Raw genomic sequence first — 8,456 nt, forward strand, 5'->3', positions numbered from 1 at the left:
CTAGATGGATACAAACACAAACACAGAGCCCCTTTGGAAGAAAGAATGCCATCACAGGAATATGAAAAGATCCATGATTTTTTTCAATAATAACGCCTACCACACACTCATAAATAACTAGGCACACAAGAAAACAAGGTGGTTGACTTAAGACCTGTATAAATAATAGACAGCAGAAGAGTGATGGAGACCTTGGATAACAGAATGGTTCTAAAAAGCTTACATTATGCTTACTGTTTTAAAATATATATGACCTTGAAAGTAATTCAGATAACAGTAAACAGACTTAGACATAGGAGACTCAGAGAAGAATTAAATCAAACTTATAGAAATCTTAAGAAATCCAATAATAAACATTTAAAATTTAATGGGTATTTCAGCAACATTCTAGGTGCAGTGTTTCAGTCTACTCAGGCTACTATAACAAAAAAACCATAAAATGGGTGGTTTATAAGCCACAAACATTTATATCTTACAGCTCTGGAGATGGGAAAGTCCAAGATCATGGTACTGGGAGATCTGGTGTCTGGAGAGAATAATTGTTAGTTCATAGGTGGTCCCTTTACATTGTGTCCCTCACATGGTAGAGGGGAAGAGCAAGTTCTCTGAGATGTTTGTGAGAAGGGTACTAGCACCAATCATGAGGGCTCTGCCTTCTACCCCTGGTAATAAGAGTAATACTGAACATTACCTTGGTGGTTAAGATTTCAACATATGAGTTTGCAGGGGACACAAACATTCAGACCAGGCATGCAGCAAAAGAGAAAATTAGTAAATTATTCTTTTAAATAGAAGACATTATTCAGAATGGAGCACAGAGAGATGAAGGGAAAATACAAAAAGGAGGGTAAGAGACATGTGAATTAGAAAATATGTTTGATTGGAGTTCAAGAGCAAGAAAAAAGAATAACATAAAAGTAATATTTCAATAGATAAAAGCCTGGCAGTTTTTTTAAATGAAATCCATGAAATCAAGCAGTTCGGAGAATTGTCAGTGAAACAAATACAAAGCACATGTTGATATATTCTAGTGAAACTACAGAAATCCAAAGATAAAAAGAAGTCTTAAAAGCAGTCAGGGGAAAAAACAATAAAAAATAATAGAATAAAATTGATGGAGAATCATCATCTTCAATGTAGTAAAATAATTCTATACCCAGCAAAGATAACTTTCAAATATCAAGGAAAAAAGACACACTCAGAAAAACGAACAAACAAAAAAACCCAGAGTTATTCACTAACAGAACATCTTTGAATATACTAAACAATTTCTGTTATAAAGAAAAAAGGGATTTCAGATAAAAGGTTTAAGATGCAAAAAGAAATAATAATAAAAAAGCAGTAGATATGTGGGTAAAAATAAAGGATCATGAACTATATAAAGAAGTTATTATAAGGTTACATAATAACATCAGAATTAAAGATTGGACAGAAATAACACAGAAGTCAGAGGGGTTCAATGGAGTTTATGTGATCTCCTTATTTTTTCCATAAGAAAGACAAATGAAAGTTTTAGTAAATTTTAGATTTTGGTAAATTAAGTATAAATACTGTAATTTCTAGAGGACTCACAAAATTGGAAGCATACATTTAATTCTCAAATTTGCAGAGAGAAAAAATGAAATAATAAAATATCCGAATTCAGTCCAAAAGATGGTTAAAAAGAAAGTAAAAAAGGAATATATATATTGATAGAAATATGTGGGCCATCTGAGACAAACAGAAAGCACAAAATAAAATGGTAGATTTATTAAATCTGAAGACATATGAAATTGTATTAAAGGTATTGAAGAGATTAAGTTCTTCAGCTAAAAGATAGAAATCATTAGGCTGGAAGAATCTCCACATTTAATGATCTGCAATTTACACAATATATATGGAAACCTGAAAAAACAGAAATGTTGATCCAAAAAAACAGTAAAATATACTTAATAAATATGAGCAAAAAAGATTCTGATGAGCTACATTAATATCAGAAAATAGATTTTAAAGCAAAACCATTTCTAGAGATGGAAAATCAGCTTATACTGATAAAATATTTAGTTCACCAAGAAAATATAATAAAATATATATTTGTATGCACACTCTAACATGGATGAAACTACAAAGAAAAGCTAAGAGCTCATTACCTTAAAAGTCAGGATAATGGTTATCACAAGGGGGGTAGGTGTGATTAGACAAAGAAATTCAAGAGGCTTTAAGAATGTTGGTGGCATTCTATTTCTTAATCTGAGCAGTAGTTACACCAGTGTTAACACAAAAATATTAGTAAAAATAGTATACATACAGGTTTTATACAGTTTCTGCATGCATGGAAATTCTTAATTTACTAAATGAAAAAGCAGGCTATATTATATATAATAATATAATATAATTATATATATATATATATATATATATATATATATATATATATATATATATATAAAATGTAGCCTGGTTGTAAAGATCTACATATTTATCAATAGATACAGAGATATAGTCAAAAGATAAACTTGAAATTTTTATCAGTTATCTCTGGATGGTGGTTTTATACTTTCTCTTGCAATGTTTTCCTATAATATACACTTTTTTTGAAATAAGGAAAAAATGAAAAAAAAAACCTACTACTCAGAAATATAAAATAGGGTTTATAAGAGAGAAGACATTGGTAGAAGGGTATGTGTCAACCGTGAAAATGGAAAATGAATAGCTTTGTGAAAAGTGAGACATGGATACTCAATGGAAAGGAAATACTTGGAAAGCAGCAATGCTTAAAAGGACTTCAGGGTGAGTATGGACAGCAAATTAGATGGAAGCTTGCAGTGTAATGTGCCAGGAAAGAGCGCCAATGCTATTTTCAGTTGCAAAAGCACAAGTACCATGGCACAAAACAAGGACAGGAAGCCTCTTTTTATATATATTTGGAAAATCTGACTGTAAGGCAACAATTTTATATCAAACTACTTTTAGCTTAAACTAGGTACAAGGAAGAAAATAGCCCTTGTGACCTAAATATGATTATGATGATACAGAATTCTCCAATTAAATAATTTCTAATTCTTGCTTCATGGAGGGCATACCCTCTATTAATGCTAACCCCAAGTTTTATCAAGGTTAAAACCTGTATATTTGAAAATTCTTCTTTAGGGTCTTTCTCAAAGGACGTGTATCAAAATAGCCGTGTAGGGTACAAAAATAAATCTTCTTAGGAAGCTTATATGCCTCAAGACTTTGAATTGTTGGAGAAAACAAAGAATTATATGAATATACAGAAATTATAAAAATAAGAGAAATGAATCCTGACACAAGACTGGCCTCTAAATAGAAATGCAGTGTGCAATGTCCACAGAACATTGTGAACATAAGATGTCCAGAATGACTGGCCAAATATAGCAGCAAGTGTCTATGCCTCCCACTGATGATAATCAAGTTTAGGTAGGCAATACAGACTGCTCCTAGACCCACTGATGGCCAGGAGTTGGATCCAGTGCTCTTGAAGAAGGTTGGTTGGCAAGAGTTAGGCAGCAGATTGAGGCAGACAGCTGGACTTTGGGGCGGAGTGGGGGGAACTTTAGATCTGGCAAGATATTGGGTGCCTATATGGTATCTAGCAAGAGACTGAGAGGCTTGGAAGGACATAGAAATCCCTCATGGTATAAATATAAAGACTTTAATTGAGAGACTTACAAACATATGGGTAGAGCCAAAAATAAGGGATGTTGAGGTATCTAGAGATTATCAAGAGCAGGAAGCTCTTAAAAGTTACCACTTTTAAGTCTAAGGAATAAAGGGAGGAAATGGTACAGAAGTCCAGTAACAGTTGTAGATAAGGAGTGGCTGCCTGTCAGAAGGTAAAGTTGTCAGAGAAATAGTGCCAAAGTGGAGAGGGAAGGAGCAGGAAAGAAAGACCTTGACATATTTCTCTTTCTGTCTTACCATCTCCTGGTCATGCCTTTTATTGGCCAAACTCAATGCAAAGCCAGAGGACAGGGGAGCCTCAGTGCAGCAGTCCATTGGAGTCTGCCATTTAGAGCAAAGATCAGAGAAGAGAAGGATAGAGAAGAAAATGTGTTGGTGATGATGGGGAATCAGAATAACCAGAACAAGTGCTATGCGAGGAACTCAGGGCAATGACCAGTTATGTACAGTGGGCCAATATGGCAGAGATGGCCTTCATTCAGTCGGTCTGAAAAGAATTCTAAATTACTTCCTACATTGTACTTCCTTCCCATCACTAGTTGCTGAAGATACAAAAACAGTAAGTTGATCCTTTCTAATGAAGGCTTTGCAGCCTAGGATAGAATTGAAGATAGGCATGTAAACAAGGGTACAGAGAAGCAAAAACGGAAACCATTCATTCTTGGGTTTGAAGTCAATTAAAAATGCCACAGAGCAGGAGACATTTAAGCCTTGAGGATCAGAACAAGGAAGATATATACAAGGAAATATCTGGACAAAGGAGCAGCATGAGACAAGAAATGGCCTTTGTGTTTGGTTTTGGTTAGAGCAAACAATGTGAAGGAGATTGGAATTAGAAGCTCATAGAGATGAAGCCCATGGGTTTCCTTTGACAGGCATTTCTTCCCTGGCCAGACTGCTATAGAAACACAGCAGTGCTAAGCTGAGTAAGCAGATGGTATGTTGGTAATGGTGTTTGGGTAGGATGGGGGAATATAGGAATCCTCACATAATGTGTTACTGCTTTAGGGTTTTCATCTTTCAGGGTAGGATTAGAAAGAATTAGCAGAATGGGCAAAGGAATAAACTGACTGGAATAAATAGCACACCCAAAAATATATCATGGAAAGTTCACGGGGGACCAGAGGGATGAACCTCAAACACTTGGAAAACATAAAAAGGAGGTGAAGCTCTGAGGACTAAACTTATCTGATCAATAAATAATCCACAGATTATTTCTAGTCCCAACAGAAACACTATTTAATTCATTTACTAGCAGAGTCAGTGATATTGAATCATCATATAGATAAAGCTTACCAACCAAAGGAGGTAGCCAACATAGAATAAGGTCCAACAATGTGAATATCTGTACTGTGTACACAATACTTTCCAGGGAAGAATGACACCAAATCTAGAAGGCATGGGTGGGCAATTTGGCAGCATTCAAATTCATCAGATATCATTGTGTTTTAATTTATGCTCATCACAAAGCCTTCTGAGTAAGAATTGGCCTTTCTTATATATCTTGAGAAAAGAAAGCCTTGGATATATGTAGACCGTTTTTTTTTTTTTTTTTTTTTTTTTTTGGAAACATTACCAGAACAGAGATTTTGGCTAATATTATCTCTTGTCAACTTAGTTAATGGGATTCTTTCATTGAAAGTCTAGTTTTCCCACTGTGCCTTTACAATACAATTTCTTGACCTGTAAGACAGACATTATAACCCCAGAATACAGTAAAATTACAAATAATTCTACCCCTTTGGAGTCTGTTGGCAGTCTCACTCAGTTTCCTTTGGCAACCATACAACCTCATTGCCTCCATCCCTTTGGATTTTCTGCATCTTAAAAATAGGTTAACTTGTCTATAGGAGAGAAAGTTATAGTCTTAAGTAGAAATCACACTTCTAGAAATACTTCGATAAAATAACTACAGGAAATATGTGGATATAACAGTTGATCAAAGCAAAGCCACCCAGGCTGCAAAATAAATTTAGTTCATCTCAAGTTTTGTTTCAGCCTTCCATTATGTTATGAAGGAGGCACTATGGAATGGTACAGAACTGGAAGTTTTCAAACATTTGTTTTTTGTTTTTTAATCCACAAAGATTTATCCTCAAATTGAATCTTTATGGTAACTTGTCATGTAAAAATATCAGAGTAAAGTGCATTGTCAGAAGCAGGAAGGAATAGCCAGGAGTTTTGCTGGCTCAGTGTTTCTCCAAGACCCATAGTCCTCACACATACCAAGGAGTCACCAGGGCTCAGTTTGAGAACAGTCAATAGAGTCAAGGAATCTGCGAGAAAAAAATTAAATAATACAGGTTCTGATCTTAGCTTCATACATACAGACTTGAGAACAGTTCTGGTTACTTTATTTCCTTATTTAATAGAAACAGCTACCCACGTATCTCTGGGAAAATAAAGAAACCATCTTCATGACAAAAAAGGCCATGGGAATACTTTTAAGTTGCATGAAGCACCAAAAAAAATGATATAACACTTAGACTAAATTCTTATATGTGGAAATCCAAAATCCCCTCATTACATAGCCATTTTCAATGACTTTGTTTAAAAATCATTATTCCCCCAATTTTAAAAGAACACATAAAATTTTATACAGCTTTATATCTGTTTCTAAAAAGTTAACCTTTATCTTTGCTGTGAGCTAGCAAATTACAAGTCATTCATTCCAGAAATAATTATTGAGTACTTATTATTTTTGAAACATTGTGCCAAAACAATGAAGTACATAAAGTTGTATTGACCTTTGGCCAAGACATAGGAAAGGAAGGGAAAGGTAACAGAATTATAGAGTGAATCCATTAATTTACTCTTAAGTATTATAATGAGTCCTTATTATAGTCATCACAACCTCACCCCAAAAATCTACAGTCTCTCCTTTTGTGTATGTGTGATCTTGATTTGTTTTCATTCAGTGAAATGACCCATTTACCCTCCTGTTTCCTTTTCCGTCCGACAACCTATTAAAGATCCCTAGCGAGAGTTTTATCTTTCGGGAGGAGGGGAGGTTTCTTCTTTCGGAGTTATTTCTTTTTCTATGTCTTTCTTTTTTCTTTCTTCTTCTTCTTTCTTTCTTTCTTTCTTTCTTTCTTTCTTTCTTTTTCTTTTTTCTTTCTTCTTTCTTCTTTCTTCTTTCTTCTTTCTTCTTTCCTCCTTTTCCTGCTAAAGAGTAGCTTAATCTGTGAAAATTCGTAATGAGAAACCTCACTAAAATGGAGATGGTTAGGTTTCAGAACTCTCATATCTTACCACTGACTCAATTGCAGACCCAACAGGAAGAGGTAGACTTGGCCTTGTGCATGGATACTACTTTTCTATGCCTTCTAAAGAAAGAAATGCTTTCATCTGCTCCTTCTCCACAGTTCAGTGGGTGAAAAGTCACCATGATTCCAACTCATAGCGTACTCCAATGGACTTTAGTTTATAACAGCCTTCCCAACTTATACTTTTCTCCTTAAAAAGTGTACCTTTTCTTTGTTTCCAGGACTTGCTCACAGTTTTGCCACAGGTTGGTTGTCTAGATTGCAATTCTCTTTTATTCCTGAATAAACCCATCTTTTTCTGGTAAAATAAATGGCAGTTGTTTTTGAGCTTGACAAACCTATTCCTATACCCACTTCTTTGTGATAAAATTATTTCCTTTTCTTCATTGTTTGGTATGTATCATTGACTATTATGGTTTATCATACTTTTTATTGTATCATCTCAAATGCTATTAGGAAATATTCTTAACTAATATTTTGTTGATTTATATGATGAAATACAGTATTTAATTTAGGATTTCCCACTCTCTGTAAACAATCATGAGAAATATCCCTGTCCAAGACTCAGTTTTTTTTTTTTTTTCCAAGACTCAGTCTTATTCCATGTAGGCCAAATCAATGTGAGAAAGCAGTAGGAAAAATAGCAGCATATTCTTTCTATGAAATTTAAATCCAGGATTATAACTTCTCTAAGAGTACACAGTGGGATTCATAAACTGAAGCTTGAATAATAGTTTCGCATTGGTCTGGATGAAGAGATGGCTCTATCATTACAAAAGAGACCAACCACTAAGACACATATATTTGATGCATACATAAGCCACATTGTTCTAGGAAGGCAGGTAGGAATCAGTGCACAGGAGTTCTTCAACTCTTATAAGCCTCAGGCTTGCCACTAGCATCCTCAAATCAACAGAGGCATTTTCTCATTTTTCTCTGCTAATTGTCCTGTTTTGTTAGGTGACTGGATGTGAAAAGAATTGAATTTAGAAAGTAAGTGTCCAATTTTCAAACGATTTTTTTTCTGGATGGGACTTTATTTTCCCTCAGAAAAGTGATGGCATGAGTCTGAATGCAGTTTCACCATTCAAATTTCTAGTTTATTTATTTATTTTATTTTATTTTTTAAGTTTCTAGCTTAAATTGCAGCATTTACGTTGCTGTAGCACTGCAGAAAATCCCAAATCTGGTTGCTAATTGTAGCTTTTGGGCATTAGGAATATTTTTTCCTGGAATGTTCTGACATGACAGTCAAGTCAACTTCAATTAATGAGGATAGCTCAGGTTGCTTGTGATAGAGATGTATTTGAGGAAGGCTTAGATGTCCATGCTGGAGAAGCAATAGTATCTGACATAGTAATAATTCTAGCATATGATGAATAAATTGTTGCCTTTCATATTTCCCTAGCTGCTTAAATACTCAAGACTCATTCACTATCTGATTTAAGAGGTAAAAAGCAAGAGCAGAGCATATTAGGCAGCATGAGGCATATTTACAAATCTTTCCAT

The sequence above is a fragment of the Canis lupus genome, chromosome 12 (assembly GCF_011100685.1).
Source record: "Canis lupus familiaris isolate Mischka breed German Shepherd chromosome 12, alternate assembly UU_Cfam_GSD_1.0, whole genome shotgun sequence".
Lineage (NCBI taxonomy): Eukaryota > Metazoa > Chordata > Mammalia > Carnivora > Canidae > Canis > Canis lupus.